The sequence below is a fragment of the Heteronotia binoei genome, chromosome 1, assembly GCF_032191835.1.
Source record: "Heteronotia binoei isolate CCM8104 ecotype False Entrance Well chromosome 1, APGP_CSIRO_Hbin_v1, whole genome shotgun sequence".
NCBI classification, from domain to species: domain Eukaryota; kingdom Metazoa; phylum Chordata; class Lepidosauria; order Squamata; family Gekkonidae; genus Heteronotia; species Heteronotia binoei.
The window spans coordinates 247,553,790-247,575,365 of record NC_083223.1 but is presented as its reverse complement, the minus strand read 5'-3'; the positions used below and the strand labels follow the sequence as shown (position 1 = coordinate 247,575,365).

Genomic DNA, 21,576 nt, shown 5'->3' with positions numbered 1-21,576 from the left:
CCTCTCCAGCCCCACCCACCTCACAGGGTGTCTGTTGTGGGGGAGGAAGGTAAAGGAGATTGTGAGCCGCTCTGAGACTCTTTGGAGTGGAGGGCGGGATATAAATCCAATATCTTCTTCTTTAAAGTCTGCCCTGAAAAGAAATGCCTACTCCTCATTCAGTAACAGGGCAGATCTCAGAATACAGATCCCTCAATCCCTCCCCCACCACAGTGAGGGCACTTCAACTAATGGCTGATAAGCAGCTTAGCAGCTGCTAGACCCCCTCTCTCCTAATCTCCCTTTCTCTAAAAAAGAGTGCAATAGAAATCAGACATGGTACTATAGTAGCATGTCAGCGTGATTTCTCATGCCATATTCCCTTTTTCTAGTTTGGGAGGCTTCTTCCCTCTCTGGGCATTCTCCCTTGTCTCCAAATCCCACCTTGCCGTCACAGGCCATCATCTGAGATGGAAAATGACAAAATGCTTGCCTATGAATTTGCTAAAAGACCAGGGCATAGCCCCCCCCCCTTTTCTAAGCTTTCCAGAAACTCTGAAGTCCCAGGGAAAATAGTGTCTTTTTTCCGCAGGAGGGGAAAAAAAACGGGGGGGGGGGTGGGGGGGTGGAGAGACAAAATATATGCCTTACTTTCGTAACAAACCTAAACATTTACTAATCAAACAACATAAAATACATAGTTTATAACTTACCTGGCATATACTATTGCACTATTTATGTAATTCAGAGGTATTAATATCCTAATTTTCAACACGAAAAACTGCAAGTATATCCAGTACTTTACAAAGAGCTGCAAATTTCTGTACTCTGTGCCACCACACCACACACTTCTTTAATTTTCGCCATTTGAGAGGTAGAAAAAATAAAAGTTCAAGACAGAAAACAAATTATGTAGTAAACAAAAGAAAGTATTATTTAGCTAGAAACTTCCTTTGGACCAAGTCACAGTAAATAGGACTGCCCGCATGTATGGATATTAAACTCAACGTTAAAGCACTGAAAAGACTGAACTCTTTAACAATGTATTATCCTTAAACACATGAAAGCATATTTAATGGTTGCCAACAGCATTTACATTCAAATAAAAACACCTTCAAAATTTTGTAATTGTATGTCTCTACAGTATAAAAGTGTTCAGTGTTTCCCCAAATTCCACATTTTTCCAACAGAAAAATTGAGAAATTCCTCAGATTTATTCATATTGTACATCTGGAATGAGTGAGATGCGTTGTAAGATAAGGTTTTTGTCACTGAAAAAGCAAAACTATTTTGTCGGGTTATTTTTCTCCCAATAGTTCTCCAAATTTCCCAGTTTCTCCACTGGACAAAGTCCTCAGATTTTTTCATAATGTACATTTTAAGTGGGAAAAACCTTGCCTTCAAAGTATTTTACTCATTCTAAAATAGAAAGTATTTCATAAGAGGTTTTTTCCCCCGGTGCTCCCCCAAATTTTCCAGTTTTCCTGATGGAATTCTTTTAAAGGTCTTGGGGGGGGGGGCTCTCTCCTCTAACCTAAAGAAATTAAAGGAATTTAATGGCTAAGTGAATATAAATTTGGTCCTCCCAATCCTACTCCAGCAACTACTGTATTACACTGGCTGTAGGACGATCAGCAGGTCATTCTTTGACAGCAAGCCAGCCAACACAGCAAAAGAGCATCACAACGTCTTTGAAATGCCAGTCCTACCTGTGTACTTGCATCAGTTGCACAAATCAAGACTTAAGTCTTCCTAAGATTTAGGTTTTCCTAAATCTTGGTCAAGCCAGTAAAACAAGAAACAAGAAACAAGGGAAGGCCCAGCACTAACTGGAAAACATGCTTTACTTTCCCACCACCAAGTAACTATTATGCCCCAGCTGTACAATCCAAGCATTTACCTAAATGACTGAGCAATGAGATCTGAAGAGCTCCATTGTATGATGTTAAGTAGTGTCATACCAAACCACTTGACAAGGACTTCATGTTCACTTTTGTTTACTTCATTTATACCCAGACCCTAGTCTGACACCAGTCACTACACCTGCTGGCTTTCCCAGTCCCCTTCTTGGTTTAGAACAGTGATCTTGTCATGTGAGTGATTTCCAAGATGCACAACAAAAACAGATTACCTGCTAAAGACATGAAAAGATCAGCTAGAAGACACCATCTAGCTCCTAGGTTTTTTTCCTCCCAACATCTTTTAAGTAGTTGGTTGGTTTTGTAACTTGGATTTGTTTAATTTCTGGAGCAGGCCTGAGTCTGTGGATAACTTCTGGCTGAAGCCAAACCATCAGTTTGCATTTATGCAGGGGCTTGGAACTGTCACTCAACTAGTACCTTTGGAACTTCTTTCACTCCCCTACTTAGTGAGTCAAAAAGCCATTGGCTAAACAAACTGCCAAATCCCAAATCAGCACAATCAGATGTACCAATAGTATCAAAAAAATAGAAATGGTGTCTTTTTGCCAAATACTACCAAGCGTGCATTTTCTATATCTGCAAAATGTGTGATTTGTCTGGAATCCCCCTTTATAGTACAGATGTTTCAATTTCTTGCAAGAAAGACCCTTACAAAAGCTTTGGAGACATCCAGACCCATTAAAAACACCCAAGAGCTTCCACCCCTCCATCTCATTCCACTTAAGACTATTGCTGCTGATGCAGCCTGAGAGACCATTGCGAAGCAATACTGGCCCGCTCACAACATCACATGAAGTACCACTTTGCCTATTTTCAGATACCCTGAAGTCCAACAAGCTCTTTTTGCCTGCTGTGTAAAGCTCCCAAACAAACCCCTCCTCCCTCCACTCAGACTCTAACCCCAAATGGGGCACTCTGGGGAACAGCTGGGTCAAATCAGATTAAGGAGTTAAATAGACTTTCACTATTGCTGGAAAAGCAAAGATTGTTTAAAACACAGCAGAGTCCAGATTAGCAGAGGGGGTAGGGAAAGGCTGTATTTATTATTCAGACTTCAAGGTTCACTTGCCTGTGGGCAGAGGCAAGGAGCCTCCTGTAACTCCACTGCTCTTTCCCTTGAATGCAGTAGAAATTGCGCTCTGACAGAAAGAAGGTGGAAGAGATCATCTTGGCATCTCATGAATATGCAGCAGGCTCTTTGACAATCATGATATGCCATCCAGCCCCAAACAATAGCTACTTCCTTGCAAGAGTCCCATTCCAGGACACTGGCACCCTCAGCTTTTTCAACTCTTCCAACAAAGTCCTGTACACATCTTAGAAATTCATGACTTGTCATCCTTTGGACTTTGATGTCTCAGAAGAATTGGCAGGGATGGGGAAGAATGCCTTCATGGGCCACTGTGAAGGCAGCCCAGAGCCACATTGGATCAGAGCAGATAGCAGGTGCCGAGGAAATTTCAGAAACCAAAGGTTTATTGTACCTACCTGCAGAAGCGCTCTTCCCGCACAGTGTGCTTTCGGAAGGGGACAAGACACTGCTCTTCCACACTGCTTCCACAGGAAGGAGGCAACAAAGAGCGTACCCTGACCGGGGCCATGGTCTACAGAGCAAGCAGTAGCTGGTAGAGAATCACAGTGCATTGCTGCCCTGCTGTAGCACAGAAATGAGGAAAGACAGAAGGCAGGAAAGAGAGGAGGGGTCTGTCACATGCCAGTCTCAGCCCTGGCAAGTTAACCCTTTGCAGGTCACCGGAGCACAAGCCAGAGTTAATCATGAAGCTCAGCATGATCTTCAAGTTCATCATTCACTTGTCTATGTGCTGGGAATATCTTGTGCTTTGTGCTGGGATCCCACCCCAAGGGATCTGGGGCATCCAAAGCCACCAAAGAGGTGGGCAGGGTAAGAAGTGAAGATAGAAACTGCTGTGTCTGTGGGGGGTGGGGTGGGGTCCCTGTTCAGGCCAGGTCAGGCTTGGTTCAGAGAGCCACACCACCTGCATCTTGGATTGTCAAGAAGAAAATAAAAAGCTGGGGACAGAGGGTGGCAGCAGGCAGAGACAAAGGAACCCACACAAAGATATGGCCACAGCTATAACCCCTCTCCAGTAAGAACTAAAGATTCTGTACATTTCCCAGAAAGTCTGAAGCCATGGGCAAAACACCTCCCCCACTTTGTGTAAAAATGGACAGTTCGGGGAAAATGAAATATATGCAAGGCTTATATTTTATTTATTTTACTGGATAAAATGCATTTTTCATAATTTAGCTACCACTCCTGGACAGAATTATGATATAATTCTTGCCTGGTTTTGTTCAAAAACTGGATTTATTTGCATCTTTATATTAACAAAAAACAGACATTTATGCTTCTAAATTTCATATATGTGTCAAGAACGGAATAAGATGAAGGTTACAGAGCTGCTATCTAAGAACATATTTCTTAGCTTTTCCCATGTGAGAAACAGGAAACAAGAAGAGCTGAAAATAGAAAATGTAATTTTTTTAGTAAACAGAGGTTTTCTTGGATTTAGAAAGTCTTCATATAGTCACAGTATTAAGGCATATTAGCACACGTCGATATTAAGTTCTGTATAGCAATACTGAAAACACCAAGTTCTTCAGCTAGTTTGGTGTAGTGGTTAAGTGCGCAGACTCTTATCTGGGAGAACCAAGTTTTATTCCCCACTCCTCCACTTGCAGCTGTTGGAATGGCCTTGGGTCAGCCATAGCTCTGGCAGAGGTTGTCCTTGAAAGGGCAGCCACTGTGAGAGCCCTCTCAGCCCCACCCACCTCACAGGGTGTCTGTTGTGGGGGAGGGAGATATAGGAGATTGTAAGCCGCTCTGAGTCTCTGATTCAGAGAGAAGGGTGGGGTATAAATCTGCAATTCTTCTTTTTCAGTAGTGCATTATCCCATAATGTAGTGTCATATTAGGTTAGATTTGTCAGCCCCCAGCTTCGGGCAGGGAATCCCCCAGTTTTGCAGTCTCCTTTCCGCCACTCCAACAGCCATGATGTACCTTTAAATCTCCACAGGTTAAGAAGAAATTTGAAAATTGTGTTTTGGAATGTGTGTGTGCCCATGCCATCTAGTGCTGAAAACTGTTCATTTAAAAAAAAAATCTTCCACGCAGACACCCGGAGACGTTTCCAGCTTCTCCCAAGCTTGATGTGATCAGATGCGACTGTGGAGCTCCTCACTGTCCTCCCCTTCATGGCTCCCAAAGCATTAAGAAACATTGGCCTAAGTGAGGGGGGTTTTTTGCCAGCCCACAACAGCTGGTGCTACAGACAAAACTAAGCACTGGTAATCTGCATAGAGCTGATATGTTGATTCAGCTGGATCAAAAGGGAAACTGGATTGGACTCCACTGGATTAATCAATGGGCAGTTTAAGCAGGAGAGATGAAGAACCACAGTGCTGGCACCTGAATGGGAGGGTGCATACACATTTCGTTAAGTCATTGTCTTTCAATTGGCAGTTAAGGGCTTCACAGACACAGAGCCCTCATGCTCAAGCATAGGCAGGGCATTACACACAGACCACAAATATGTGGAACATTAATATATGGAGCATCTCCCTTGTGACGATTCCTTTTTTTTTTTTAAACAAGAAGTGGGCAAAAACCACTCTGCTAAAGGTCACATTATATCACTTTTGCAGTCGAACATGATCCATTCCTGCTGCAGAAACATGGTCTTATGTATATCGTTCCCAGATGAGCACAGATAACCAACCTTCACTCCTGGCAACCAGAATACATCACACTTTATCCAGCAGAGAGCATGAAAGCGCAGTTTGAGTGCTGGACTGCATAGCCATCATTTCGTTCAGGCCCCCCTTCAGGGACAAAGTAGACAATACATCAATCATGAGTTTGGGGAGTGGGTCAGGAGTCCCTGGGAGCAAAAGCTCCTTGAGCTTATGTCTGTGGCAGATGTATAGTCTTAGATGGACCTAAAGGAAAAGGTTACTGGCAACCTGACAGAGTGAAGGGGTCAGACCAGCAGCTGGTGGTTTGCTCTGATGGCTGGTCTGAGTGCAGAGCTGCGCCTGCAGAAGTCTGATCAGATGGCTCTGCAACTGGTACCTGAGCTCAGATTCAAAAGGTAATTTCATTTTTCATTTCATTTTATTTAGTTTATATCCCGCCCTTCCCACCAAGCAGCTCAGGGCGGCTCACAACACAAAAGTTCTAACATAGAATTAAGTTTTAAAATACATCAATTTACAACATTTAAACAATAAACCAGTAAAAACAGTAAAACAGTAAAACAAAGCCATTTACCAAAGTACCATACTACAGCCTTCTATTCGAAATTTTCAAGTACCAATCAGTTGTATGCCAAGGACTGTCTTACAGGCCCTGCGGAACTGCCCAAGGTCCCGCAGAGCCCTCACCTCTTCCGGTAGCTGGTTCCATCAGCAAGGGGCTGTGATTGAAAAGGCCCTGTCTCTGGTCGACTTAAGTCGGGCCTCCTTTGGCCCGGGGACTGCAAGCAGGTTTTGAGAACTCAATCTCAGCACTCTCTGGGGAACATGTGGGGAGAGATGGTCCCTAAGGTAGGCAGGTCCTAGGCCATATAGGGCTTTAAAGGTAATAACCAGCACCTTGCACCGAACTCGGTATATTATTGGCAGCCAGTGCAGTTCCCAGAGCCCCGGCTGGATGTGCTCCCATCTAGAAAGCCCTAATAGCAGCCGGGCAACGGCATTGTGCACTAGCTGCAACTTCCGGGTTCGGCACAGGGGCAGCCCCATGTAGAGGGCATTACAGTAGTCCAACCTCGAGGTGACTCGTTGTGTGGATCACCGTTGCCAGATCATCATGCTCCAGGAAAGGGGCCAACTGCCTCGCCCGCCTAAGATGAAAGAATGCTGACTAGGCAGTGGCTGCTATTTGAGCCTCCATTGTCAAGGAAGGCTCCACTAGTACCCCCAAGCTCTTGACCTCGTGCGCCATTGTCAGTGGCACACCGTCAAAGGCTGGTAAGGGGATTTCCCTTCCCGGGCCACGACAACCCAAGCAAAGGACCTCTGTCTTGGCTGGGTTTAGCTTCAATCCACTCAGTCTGAGCCATTTAGCCACGGCTTGCAACGCCAGGTCCAAGTTTTCTGGGACACAGGCAGGCTGGCCGTCCATAAGTAGATAGAGCTGGGTGTCATCAGCATACTGATGGCAACCCAACCCGGGCAATCTGGGCAAGGGGGCGCATATAGATGTTGAACAACTTCGGGGAGAGCACCGCCCCCTGAGGCACCCCGCAATCAAGCGTGTGTCTCTGGGACAGTTCACCCCTAATCGCCACCCTTTGTCCCTGACCTTCAAGGAAAGAGGAAAGCCATTGTAAGGCCAGCCCCTGAATCCCCGCGTAGGCGAGACGGCAAGTCAGCAACTAATGGTCAACCGTATCGAACGCTGCCAATAGGTCTAACAACATCAGTACCACCGAGCCGCCTCGATCCAGATGCCGCTGAAGATCATCCATCAGGGCAACAAGCACTGTCTCCGCCCCATGACCCGGGCAAAAGCCGGACTGATGGGGGTCAAGAACAGAAGCATCCTCTAGGAAACTCTGTAGCTGCAACGTGACAGTGGCCAACCCACTATGCAGAACTGCTTGTCCTGTTATCTCTGAACATGCTGGCAAAGATTCCTTACTTTGAGAGAGAGAAAGAGAGAGAGAGACTGACCCCAACAGACAATTCAGAGCAGCAATTAATTGAGCAAATGTCTTCCCATTCTAACTATTCTGCTAGTCAGCCAGAATGCTTATCTCTCCCCACTCCCACTCCCCAAAACTGGGGAAGTTAAAACACAGTAGATTGAGGGAGGATACTTCTCTCTCTCACACACACACACACCACCTCCTTTATGAGTCTTATGTGGCTGCTAGCTCAAAGGAGCAGTTGAGCAGTGGAACAGAACGAGCCATTTGAAAAAGTTACCAATCCTTTGTAAAATCATTTGGCTTTGTATTAAAAAAGCAAGGCTTGCAAAACAGCCTGCGGGAGAGCCTTTGTTAAGCAAATGTGCAATGCATTTAAAAGAATTTGATGAGGAGTGTAAGTTTTTAGCTAGGAAACATTTATTTAATACACTTTTATCCCACCCTTCCTCCCATGAGTTCACAGCAGTGCAGATCATTCTCTCTTCCTCCATTTTATCATCACAACAACCCTGTGAAGCAAGTGAGAGAGACAGAGAGAAATGACTTGCCCAAGGGCACCCAGCCAGCTACCATGGAGAATTTAACCTGGCTCTCCCAGATCCTAGTCCAACACACTAACCCATCACATTGGCTCTCATAGAAGTATTATTTCAACCCCCTGACCTGTACCTTTTACATATCTGGCTTAAGGTGGGGTCGAATAAATAAATAAAATTCAAATAACCTGTAGGCAGAGTCCCTGAGTATTCCTGCACCTGTGACCATCCATAAAAATTACTTCTGCATCTTTTTGCCTTCTGCATTCTTACTAGATACTCAAAACAAAATAACAGTTGCTGGTTTGACGTTACTTACATTGTATGCCAGTTATATCAGTGATGTATGGACAATGGGGGGGGGGACCCCTCCAACCTTCACCATTTTGAGAGCCCTAAGAGAAGTGTTTTGTCAACTACCTAGCACCACTAGGATTTTTGATTTAAAAATAAGCACAGTTATTTGACCCAAGAGCTTGCACCCTTGATTGAACAGTCATCAGATAAACTGGACTGTAGCAAAGAAAAGCCGACGCCACAGAAATTGCATCAGCCTTTAAAGTAGCACACGATTCCTGGTTGTTGAACGGCCAATTATTCTTCTTTCATGTTTAGAAATAAACTGGGTAAGGACTTCAAGTCAGCATTTCACTGCCCCTCCCACATCATTGGGTCTGTACCAGAAAATGTAAATATTGTTGCTTATGTAACTTGCATTTTTCTGCAGAAAGAGATTAGTTGTCAAACATTTAAGGACAAACCTGTCAAAACTTATGAGATGGTTTCCTATCAACTAGCAGTGCAATGCACTGCACTGGCACCAATCTTCCTTACACAGCCCTTTTTAAACGCTGAAAAGTTAATGCTGGAGATTACAGGACCTGCATGGACAAAAAGCTGCCAATGGTGCATCCGAGATAAGTAGGACAAAGAAGAAACAAGAGTCACTTCTGTCCTATTCCCCACCATTTATATGGCTTCCCCCCCTCTCCGACACACACACACACACCTCTTGCAACTTCCAGCATCAGTTTTCCAGGGATCAAAAGGAAGTCCCAGGACAGGGAGAAGAAGAAGAAGATGATATTGGATTTATATCCCACCCTCCACTCCGAAGAGTCTCAGAGCGGCTCACAATCTCCTTTACCTTCCTCCTCCACAACAGACACCCTGTGAGGTGGGTGAGGCTGGAGAGGGCTCTCACAGCAGCTGCCCTTTCAAGGACAACTCCTACCAGAGCTATGGCTGACCCAAGGCCATGCTAGCAGGTGCAAGTGGAGGAGTGGGGAATCAAACCCGGCTCTCCCAGATAAGAGTCCGCACACTTAACCACTACACCAAACTGGCTCTCCACACCAAACTGGCTCTCCACATCTGCCCAGTACACAGAACAAATTGCCATTTAAAAGTAAAGAGATCATATATTCATTCACCTAGATAACTGTGTTGACTTATGGAATATGATTCAATGGGTGGAGACAATGTTCCTGCAATACCACAAAAGGACTGGACTGAACAAGTAGCTACTAGAAAACAATGCTTGGCTTATCAAAATCAGCTACAATTTATGGAATTCCAGTTTAAGATTTTGTTTCACTGTGCAATGGTTCCATTTTCCCCTTCACCCTAATTCTAAACTTCAGTTCACTGTAACTGGGCACAGCATTACATCAGTCACATGTGAGGATCTGTCTGGGTGATCTTTTTGTAATTATACTTGACATTGAGGCTGCTCAAGAAGGAAAGGGCATGCTGGCAGAGGCCCCATCAACTGCTATTTAGATGTACACTGCTTCTGAACCAGACATATCTGTTCCCCCTCTCCTAGGGAACTCCAGGCCTATCATTCACTGCTTGCTGCCAGGATTGCAGTCTGAGCCTCAGGACAGGGAAGCAAGCGTAGGTTCAAACTTCCTTGTTAGAATTACTAAGCAGGAGTAGAGAGGCAGGAGCAAAAGTGAGAGAGACTCTTGGTGCATGGGGGTAGCTCTTGGCTTTCTCATCATCAACAACAGCACAGAAGGAAAGTGCTGCCAGCTGCACCAGTACTGCAGAGCAGTCAGCTGGGATCATGCCCTCTCTTCCGCACAGCTGGCCCGTAACCCCACATGCACTTCCATTGCTCACTAAGCTGGAAGCTCTCAGGCTCCCACAAGATGGGACAAAGCCACATTGTCCTAAGCGCTGTTTGCAAAGGCACAGACAGAGCAACAGATCCAGCCTAAAGGAGCCAGTGTTCATTTAGCTCAAAGGAGATGGGTTTTGGTTAGCCATATGAAACCATAAGAACATCCTTCCTATAAATAAGCTGCCTGGAAAAATGTTGTGGACCTTCCTGAAGATTTGCAAAAAGAGTTGGGTAGCCACCTGCCAGAGACACACTCGGTACAAGATACTGAGTTAGATGACCTTATGGAATCTAGAAAGCACTCAAGCAAAAAGTATCCAGAGAGATCAGGTGTGTACATGCTTCCAGTGTTCAAACACAGGAACTTTAGGAAATTTTCAGTTATGTTGTCTTTTAGGAGGGAGACTGCTGACAGAAGACTCAAATGGGTCTTAAGCATCCAGCCACTGGGTTCAGAGGCTGCTACCACCTTCCCTAACCATCTTCTGCTCTGGCCATAAGCAAAGCAGGAAACATGACTGGCTAGATGAGGTGGGGACTGGGAGCTTGTCAAGCAGAACAGACTGACAGACTCAGCATGCCCCATCCAGACTTCTCAAGGAAAAGGCCTAGGCTACACAGGTATGAGAAGCGTCTGCCTGGTGTTCCACCACAAGCCTCCAGATGAACGGAATGACTGCCTGGCAAATAATAGCAGAGTGCCTCCCCCTTTCCCAGCTCATGCCAATGTCCAGCCACGAGAGGCCTGGGTGTGTCCCAGGTATCTCCTTCCTGCTCTTGAAATATTAATGTTGAAATATTAATTAAAATATTTATATTGTTTAGTTAAAGGTGCTACTTGACTCCTACTTTGTTCTACCTCAAAACAGGGGGAGTGAGCTTGGAAAGGTGCACTGCAAAGATGCAGTTTCATACATATTCCCTTCAAAACTGATACAGGTGACCTAACGTGCCAGCTGCACACAGCAGAACACTGGTAAAGGAAGTGAGCAGGATGGCAGATAGAGTGGCACACAATGGTATCCAGTCAAGATGCAGAAGTTCTGTTTGCACAAGCAAGAAATGCTCCAATTCCTTAGCAGCAGCTATAGCTTCTTGAGTTACTGTGTGCCTCTAGAAAATCAAGAGCTCTGCCCACTCCCCAGCATGCCACACACTTCTAACCTTTTTCATGAAGAGGACAGCGTGTTGGTCAGCAACTGGCATCCTGAGTTCTTTCTTTGCAACAGCCCTACTACCTTTTCCTGGGATATAAGGACAGATTTCCATTCCAACTTGTATCTGGCAAAGGGAGCCTTGACTTTTGGAAGTTTATACTCCCCAAATCTTGGTCTCTTAAGGTATTACTGGTCTCGAATCTAGCTTCTCATGTTCACCTCTGCCTTGGATAAAAGCCCCCTCCCCAGTTTCCCCAGGGTTTGCTAATACTCTTCCAACTCACTTTGATTCACGCCTGAGAGCCAGTTTGGTGTAGTGGTTAAGTGTGCAGACTCTTATCTGGGAGAACCAAGTTTGATTCCCCTCTCCTCCACTTACACCTGCTGCAATAGCCTTGGGTCAGCCATAGCTCTGGCAGAGGTTGTCCTTGAAAGGGCACCTGCTGTGAGAGTCCTCTCAGCCCCACCCACCTCACAGGGTGTCTGTTGTGGGGGGAGAAAATAAAGGAGATTGTGAGCCGCTCTGAGTGGAGGGTGGAATATAAATCCAATGTCTTCTTCTAGAATATCAGAGGCTGAACAGAATTTGAGAGTTGCTCTCTCAGGAGAACTGAAATGGGCACAGATGGAAACAGAATTAGAAACAGCATCCAAATCAGCAGTTTCTTATGAGGGAAATATACAGAAGTTCCATCAGAACCCACAGAAGGCCAGAGCAAATCTTCCCCTTTGCAAGGGTGACAGCAGCTTGAATGATGCACCAAACAAACTCATGTCAGGCATCATGAACTCCATTCCAAAACCAAATTAAGAAAGTTCTTCAGCAAAATAAGATGCTTTCCCTCCCAAATGTGTTTCAATGCTGACCTTCTATAGGCCTTGTCCATTTTTGCCATGCTCAGGATACTTACAAAAAAGCCCCAGCCACTTTAAATGCTCTTCTGAATGCGCCCTCTTGTGGAAATTTCTCACACTTCCATGATCCCAGTGACCCCTTAACAACATTCCAGCACAAGAAATCCACAGTGAAACCTCACCACACTCAGCTATTAATGCCTTCAGAAGAAATGCTCTCTTCAGCGGCATCTGGATCGGGGCGGCGCTGCGGTACTGATGTTATTAGACCTGTCGGCGGCATTTGATACAGTCGACCACCAGTTGCTAAAGCGCCGTCTCGCCGACATAGGGGTTGGGGGGTTGGCCCTACAATGGCTTTCCTCCTTCCTCTCTGATCGGGGACAAAGGGTGGCCATTGGGGGTGAGCGATCCCAGAGGCGCACACTTGATTGTGGGGTGCCTCAGGGAGCAGTTCTCTCCCCAATGTTGTTCAACATCTACATGCGCCCCCTTGCCCAGATTGTCCGGAGGTTTGGGCTGGGTTGCCATCAATATGCGGATGACACCCAGCTCTATCTGCTAATGGATGGCCGGCCTGGCTCCGCCCCGGGGAACCTGGATCGGGCCTTACAGGCTGTGGCGACGTGGCTCAGATTGAGTGGGTTGAAGTTGAATCCAGCGAAGACAGAGGTCCTTTGTGTGGGTCGTGGCGCTCGGGGAGGGGAAATAGCTCTCCCAACTTTCGATGGCGCACCATTGGAACCAGCGCGCCAGGTAAAAAGTCTGGGTGTTTTACTGGAGCCTTCATTATCAATGGAGGCCCAGATAGCAGCCACTGCCAAGTCAGCATTCTTCCATCTGAAGCGGGCAAGGCAGTTGGCCCCCTTCCTGGAGCGCCGGGACCTCGCAACAGTGATCCACGCAACGGTCACCTCAAGATTGGACTACTGTAATGCCCTCTACTTGGGGCTACCTCTGTGCCGGACTCGGAAGTTACAGCTGGTGCAGAACGCGTCGGCCAGGCTATTGTTAGGGCTCTCGAAATGGGAGCACATACGGCCGGGGCTGCGCGGACTGCACTGGCTACCAATTATCTACCGAGTCCAGTACAAAGTGTTGGTTATCACCTTTAAAGCCCTATATGGCCGAGGACCAGCCTACCTAAGGGACCGTCTCTCCCCATATGAACCCCAGAGGGCACTGAGGTCAGTGGGTAAAAACAAAATGACCATCCCTGGGCCGAGAGAGGTCAAACTCCAACATACTAGAGTACGGGCCTTTTCAGCGGCTGCACCGGCATTGTGGAACCAGCTTCCGGAGGAGGTGCGGGCCCTGCGGGACCTCGGCCAGTTCCGCAGGGCCTGCAAGACCGCCCTTTTTAGACAAGCCTATAATGACACTGACTGCTGAGTTGCCTGGTGTAAGAACCGCCATCCATAAGACTACCTAATCTGGCAGAACCAGCGCCATAACAGCTCTATCGCTGCCAGATATACTCATATATATTTAGTCTAACGGAAATCATGTATTTTAACTTAACTGACTGGTTTTTATGTTTAATTTTAATTGTTAAATTTAAAGTTTTATTAATTATGTTAATGTGTAAGTTGTTGTTAGCCGCCCTGAGCCGCCTAGGCGGGGAGGGCGGGATAGAAATAAAAGCTATTATTATTATTATTATTATTCACAAAAATAATGGTGATGATGCCACAAGATAGCTTCCTCCATCTCAGAAAACAAGTACTAGAAGCCACTACAAGTCTGGAAAAAAAGCTGCAAACCTGTTCATACACAAGCAGAAAGCCACCGTAAAACACATCCTCACACTAAGCTTGGAACTGGGGGGGGAGGGGGAAAAGGCCAATGATGGAAGGTCCTGAAGGGCACCACAGATCAGAAAAATCAGTATCTACCTAATCCACTCCAGACCCCACATGGCTCACCCATAGTGCAAGTGCTCTCTGATCCCACATGCCTGTATGGGAAAATAGGTAAGAATGAACTAGTTGTATGTTTTCCACTACATTAACCCATTCAATAAACTTAAATATTCATATCTCCAATCTGCTTCAGGATGTCCACATTTTTAATTCTTTCCCTCCATATCTTTGGGTTCAGATTAAAAAGATATTTGACCCTTACAAGACTAAGCAAAGAGAATCTTCAGAGCCTTACTTTATTCTTTAAAGAAGAGGAAAAAAGAGACGGAAAAAAAATGTAGGCAATTGCTGGTACACACTGAACAGGCCTTTTGAAATGCAAGGGGGTGGGAGCATAGTGCAATTCTTAGAGCATGGGAATGCTGGGGACCAATCACCACTGTTGAAATGACTAAACAAATGATCCGTGGACCAATAGCAACGGAAGAACTGGAGGGGACACATGAAGGATTCACTCCATCAGTCCTGGCCTATCTGAAACAAGGATAGCTGTTAAGCTACTTTCCCCCAGATTCCTTGGTTCTTCTTTCTATGGTTGCTGGGGTGGAAGAAAATTCTTGCTACACGTGGCAAGCAGCATGAGGCAAAAAACTAAGCTGGCAGAAGCCTCTGCTCAGAAAACTTGGCATGCCGCTGCCATACTGGTAACATCTTTGGCTCTCTGGACAGTGTAGCTGCTGACTGGGATAATTAGTTCTCTGTTAGGGTTTCAGCGCACAGCAAAGTACAGAATCAACAAACAGGCAGAACATTTAGCTTCTGAAATCTCCCATCCAAAGATGAGAGTTTGCAACAGCGTTTTCTCTCTAATGAAATAGCTGCAAATAGATTAAGGCTTTTTCCTTGTACAACAAGATACTCTGTCGGTCTAATCCATTTAGCTGCCCTTTTGGGTGTCCTGAAGGCAGACTGACCATCAGTCCACCTAGCTTGTGTTTTGTCCACTCCAACAGTCGACTGCTCCCCAGGCTCTAGAACAGCACTTGCTACCAGAAGTGCTGGGAAATGAACTTGGAATTTTCTATGTACCATCAAACTGTCATGGGTGCTGGGGACCCTGCAGAAGAAACTGTGCCCCTGCCACCGGCACCAGTACCCCTGCCTCCTACTGGAGAAGATCCAAGCCCCCCTGCCTCGCCCTCTCGGGTGGCTCATGTGCGTGACCGCCTTCGTCAGGACCTCAGGGATCGGAGGAGGGCGGCATGCTCACGAGCAAGATGCTCCCTGAGCCCTGAGTTCTAAAAGGATTCTGGCCCCTCTAGGAGTGAGGATGCTTGAGTCTCAGCAGGATCCTGGCTGCCCTCTGAGTCAGCAATTAGTCCAAATGGGCAACAGACAGCAGAGGGCTATATAGCTGTGGGCTTTGGGAGAAGGCTTTATGGAAGCAACTAGTCACTTACCTGACCTTCTAGCATCCACTTCGGCGTCTGACTTTGGCTTCTGGACCCCTTGACGTTGGCTTTGACTTCTGGACCCCCTGACTTCAGCTTCTGAACCTCTGACCTGCGATACCTGGACTGTGATTTGGTTTTGGCGCTTTGAACCCTCTTTGCTCACCAGCTACAGACCTTGGACTGCCCCAGGACTTCGCCTGGCCTGGCCCCAGCTCGTGACACAAACGGCTACTCTTGCTATTACAACTGTGAAAGGAGACCCAGTATGGGGAGGCCTCCTCCTTGCTGGAAGTCTTCAGAGGCTGGAAAGCCAGCTTTAGTGGACACTCTGGGTTCCCTGAATGAAGCAGTGGGCTCAACTCAATGGCCCTTGGAGGTCCCTAACAAATTTGCACTGCCTCTCCAAATGTGCTTTGTTCTTGGCAAGAGAAGACAAGAACTAAACGCAATATGCTGAGCACGGACCTCTGAGGTACAGCCAGAATAAAGATATTCTAGAACCAAAGAGCTGGCAGGAATCCCAAGGGTCATCTAGCCCAACCCCCTGCATAATGCAGGAAATTCACAGCTACTTCCACCGATGATCCCTACTCTATGCTCAGATGAAGGCAAAAAAACCTCCAGGACACTTGGCCAATCTGGTATGAAAGAAAATCCCTTCCTGAACCCAAAGTGACAATTGACATTATCCTGGGCATGCAAGAAAGAGCCAGGAGAACCAAACATGGGCTCATCCCTTCCTGCCCACCCTCTCATGATATGCCTAAATTCACACAATCTACATTACTGTCAGATGGCCATCTATATGAACATATGAAGCTGCCTTATACTGAATCAGACCCTTGGTCCATCAAAGTCAGTATTGTCTTCTCAGACTGGCAGCAGCTCTCCAGGGTCTCAAGCTGAGGTTTTTCACACCTATTTGCCTGGACCCTTTTTTGGAGATACCAGGGATTGAACCTGGGACCTTCTGCTTCCCAAGCAGATGCTCTTACCACTGAGCCACCGTCCCTCCCCTAATGTTTTTCTTACCCATCTTTAAAGTAATGTACAAATGTATGGTTTTATATGTTTTATTGGACTGATTGTATTTTATGATGTTGTAAGCCACCCTGAGTCCGCTTGCGGAGAGGGCGTGATATAAATTGAAAGTAATAAATAAATAAATAGTGAGCCTGCTTCGGTGAGGAGGGCGGGATATAAATCTGAGAAATAAATAAATAATATCACTTTATTTAAAATTTATGTATTTAGAATAAATTTGGGTGTTATTAGTTTCATTATTGCAGCAGGGTATTTTCCTTTCAACCTCCCCGACCCTCCCTTCTGGTCTTACCACCTGGAGGTTGGCAACCTTAGTGGAAGGTGGAGAACGGACTTCATGGCAACGCGTATTCAGATCTAGCCTCTGCTTTAAAAAAAAAACTCTAAGAAAGAGAGCTTGCCACTTTATTTTTGACAGGTTGTGCCAATGTGCATTGTGTTGTGGGCAAGAATAAATTAAAGTAAATAAATTAATGACCTTAATTAAAGTAAATTAAATTAAAGTAAATAAATTAATGACCTTTTCTAGGCAGGCAGCAAAATGGCTTGGGAGGCACTGGGGAACCCTGCAAACGGCTTGGGAGGCACTGAGACACCATCCAAATGCCGAGAGCAGCCTATGCTTTCAGTTGGTGGGCCTTGAAAGATCACACGCCTCCTCCAGGGTCGCAGCTGACAGCCCTCCCCCCTCAGGACAAATGGGAAAGGAAGGAATTCCACCAGAAGCCCAGAGGAACTGCCTCCTCCTCCTCCAGCTCCCAACATGCCCAAAGGAGGGCATCGCTTTGCAGCACAGGTGACTTCTCTGGAATCTCCAAGGCTGTTATTGGGCAATTGCTGCACATGCCATCAGGGGTGGAATGTGATATATGGGGAGGGGGGGCTGACTCCAGCTTGCTATCGCTAGCCATTTGGACAGAGAAGAGGGGAAATTATTTGGACGCCACTTTGGAGAAATACTACATGTGGATATGTAACTGATGCTCATTTAGATGGATGTAGAAGGGGGAGGGGGAAGCAACCCCCCCCCCAAAAAAAACAGCTGAGAAGAGAGATGGCTAATAGGACTAAGCTCTGCAGCAAAGGTTCTCCACAGAGAGGTCTCCAGGATCAAATTACAGGCACACGCAGCACAGGAGGATACTGTATTAAGATAAAGTCATTTAGGAAAAAAGGAAACAAGCACTCGGCTCCTAGTTTTGACTAGCCATTTCTTTTGGAAGCCCCCAGGGCAATGTGTTAAGATAAGAGAGGATTTTGTCCAGCATCTAGTACTTAGAGGTATGCAGCCCCTAAACATGGAGGTTTCATTTTATATCTTTGGTAGCCACGACAGCTTCATCTATTAATGTCTAATCCCCCCTTTTTTTGAAAAAAAAAATCCATCTAGGTTAATAAGAACATAAAAGATTCCTTAGAATGCCCTCCTCACTCTGAAATACTGCAGCAGCAAGAGTGGGGGCTGCAATAATCACCTGACACTCGTGCAGAATTGAACTCAGGAGTTTGAGAACACAGCCTGCGAAAAGAATCTCTCTCAGTCTATGAGCCTCTTTCTGAGGCAGAACATGTGGATCTGGCTGCCATGGTAGCTGCTTGCTCTCAGGCTTAAACGCTGAAGTATCTTTCCCCCTCCCCATCTAGGGACAAACCCTAAGGGTGACAGAGGGAGGTCCTAAAAGGAAGTGGCAGGATTCAGAAGACTGGTGACTAGCAGGGTTGGTGCTCCAGGAAAGGAAAGGAGGCCTGGCAGGTAGGGCAGGATGGCAGCAGGGTGATGGAGAGCAGAAAAACCATCTCCCTCAGCCAGTGCCTGGCACAGGCTGACCAAGAATAAATCAATACTAATAAAGATGTCAAAGACGGAACAACCACTGGGGGGCAGCAAAAGCTCTGAAGAAGAAGAGGCACTGCAGCTGCTGGGGAGGCATGTATCAGGAGCTCAGGGACACCTTAAGACTAACAAAACCTATTCCCCCACAAACTTTCATGTGTCAGAATTGGCTTCAGAAACATCAGAGTGCTCAGGCATCTCATGAAGTGATCCTGACGCAGGAAAGTTTATGCTAGGAAAAATCTGTGTTGGCCTTTAAAAGTGCCACAGGACTCCTCTTTTATTTTGCTGCCGCACAGTTAAGATCTGCTGCCCCTCCCACACAACTCAGTTTCCCCATCAGTCCCGGCTTTTTTTACAGTCTGGAAATCTCTGTATCTCTGCTGACGGATTTGAGTAAGCTACAGCACAAACCCCTCAAAGAGGGCAAGGAATCACCCTGTGAATTAAAAGGAACCTGGATCTGTTTTACATCCAGGACCATCTATCTAATCTAATTAATTTTGTAACCCCTTTTGGTCTCCATTTCCAGAAGGCCACAAACTACAGACTTTGGCATTTTCCATTATGCCCTGAAACACTTTCTCTCCCTCTCCTCACACCACACTTTTTGTTCCAAAAATCCAGTCTGATGAAGATCTCTCTCTCTCTCACTCACACACACAGCGCTGCAATATTCTTGTTGGTCCAGAAAGACATTAAACGACTACTGTTTTGGAATATATATTGCTTGAGCTTCCCATAGACGTGACATATTGCCCTTTGAATCCTACTGTTAACAGCTTTCCCCCCACCACAACCACACGTGTTCTGCCAAATAAGGGCAATACATGGATTTGATAAGATAGACTCTAAGTGTCCTAAGATTCCCTTTCTGATTTGCTATAACAATGTGATGGCCCCTCTGGAAGTTTTGTGCTCTCTCTCTCCCTCTGTGTGTGTGTGTGTGTACGTAAAGTGCTGTCAAGTTGCAGTTAGCTTATGGAGCCCCTGTAGGGTTTTCAAGGCAAGAGACATTCAGAGGAAGTTTGCCTGACTCTGCATAGTGCCCCTTCCCTGGTATTCCTTGGCCATCTCCCATCCAAATACCAACCAAGGCCAGTCCTGCTTAGTGCCTGAGATCTGCGGCTGGGCTAGCTTGGACCATCTGGGTCAGGGCTGCATACATGACCATAACTGTTCTGCAACTTCATGTGGAGATTTAAGTAATACTAAAAGCTATGACATGCTTTTAATTTAATTCCAACCCTGGAATCCCCTGTTTTGCCATTACATTGCACAATGATTTGCCGCTTTAAAAGCTCATTAATTCACGTCTTATAATTGCTGTCCTGCTGCATCCGTGTTAGCTATAGAAACAGAAGCCTTCACTTGTTACCTTTCTAAACACCGTCACCTTAAAGATGCTCAGCTCAACAAGGCACTGCATGTGCCACAGTGAGAGTGACTTAAGTAGGATGTGAAGTGCAGGACGGGAAACCAAGAGAGGGTGAAGAAATCGACAGGGAAGACGGCCCCATCACATCTTCCCTTGGCATGAAAATAAAGTTACAACAGCTCAGGCCCAACCACAGCCACGCAAATGGCTTCCAGAAAGTTACATTCCAGTAAACAGTATGCTTGTTTCCAGAGGACTCTTGAGTGGACAAAAGGCAGTTCAATATTTTTCTCCCTCTCTCAGAGCCTAGTCTCAAGACTTGCAGCCGGGGGTGGATATGCCAACAGCATCAGTACGACAATGGCAACACAGTAATGTGGAGCCAGCCTACGCAAAAACAAAAATATGAGTAGCGTATATGCATGCTCCCAAATTAACATGAGACACAATCTAGCAGGGCTCTTCTGCAAACCCACAGAAACAAACAAGCTGCATTAGAAACACTGGTTTGTGCAGGAAGAATGGATCATGTCCCTTGGGTCCTTTATTCACTCTCCTACTCTGTTGCCACTGCCTCACTTCGCCTGTAACAGGGTCACCCCGGCAAGATCACACATTTTCATGAAGCAAGCAGTGGTTTAATGTTGTTGCAAGCTTTAGAGTTGTGCTGAATGACCCACTTAGGCATCAAAATATCCAGAGCGCAAAGCTGGCCCAGGCCCTTATGGATCCTAGTGTTTGAGCCAGGAGGGGTGGCTCTTGATGGAACTCCGACAAACTGGAAATCTAAGTAAAACACTAGATCCATAAAAATGAATACTTCTCTAGTACTTTGGGCTGATGAAGCAAACTTCGAAAGCTGATGAAACAGTAAGAGCACAACTTTGGCCCAGTGCTGAGTTTAAAGGTCATAAAGAATTCTGGTGCTGGACACACACACAAACGCACTGTTCCTTGCAACAGTGCAAGCTTTTATGAGACAGTTATTTACTCTGCCCAACCAACACTTAGAGGCATTAAGACAATAACTGAGTGTGGCTATCCAAATGGGAATTTCACAGAAGGAAGGTCAGCTAGAGAAAGCTGTACCTGCTAAGCCAGGGATCCCCAACCCCCAGTCCATGGCCGTTAGCAACCGGGCCATGAGTTGTATAATTATTTCATTATATATTATAATGTAATAATAATGATAAGAAGAAGAATACATTGGATTTATATCCTGCCCTCCACTCCCAATCTCAGCGCCTCAGAGTGGCTCGCAATCTCCTTTACCTTCCTCCCCCACAACAGACACCCTGTGAGGTGGGTGGAGATGAGAGAGCTCTCCCCAGAAGCTGCCCTTTCAAGGTCAACTCTGTGAGAGCTATGGCTGATCCAAAGCCATTCCAGCAGCTGCAAGTGGAGGAGTAGGGAATCAAACCTGGTTCTCCCAGATAAGAGTCCGCACACTTAACCACCACACCAAACTAACAGAAATAAAGTGCACAATTGTATCATCGAGAAACCATCCCCGCCCCCCCTCGGTCCATGGAAAAACTGTCTTTCACAAAACCGGTCCCTGGTGCCAAAAAAGTTGGGGATCACTGTGCTAAACAACTCGGCCCTTGCAACCTGTATGCAGGTGTACATAGAAACGGGAGCAGGTGCCAGGGTGGGGTTTGCTGCAATGCAACTCATTCTCCACTACTTTCATTCATGTATTCCCACAGAGATTTGGCTCTGGTTCCAAAGCTGACTTGTTGCCCTTTCCCC

The 21,576-nt window shown here is 46.1% G+C and overlaps 2 protein-coding genes across 4 annotated transcripts in view; one reads left to right on the top strand and one right to left on the bottom strand.

The window, feature by feature from the left end:
* LOC132580290 (cGMP-dependent protein kinase 2-like) overlaps positions 1-6,642 on the top strand; it is a 185,941-nt gene extending 179,299 nt beyond the window's left edge. Inside the window, exon 19 of the mRNA XM_060251022.1 lies at positions 6,630-6,642. The gene's annotated coding sequence lies outside the window, so the exon portion shown is untranslated. The remainder of the gene's footprint in view (positions 1-6,629) is intronic.
* The window catches only part of MAPRE3 (microtubule associated protein RP/EB family member 3), a 44,349-nt gene that overhangs the window by 9,501 nt on the left and 13,272 nt on the right, over positions 1-21,576 (bottom strand). The window contains exon 1 of one of the 3 annotated variants that reach the window (XM_060251033.1): positions 3,390-3,494. The exons of 1 other annotated variant lie outside the window; for it this stretch is intronic. The gene's annotated coding sequence lies outside the window, so the exon portion shown is untranslated. Of the gene's footprint in view, positions 1-3,389; positions 3,495-21,576 lie in introns of those variants that run through there. One more of the 3 variants, XM_060251042.1, reaches the window with a different exon arrangement.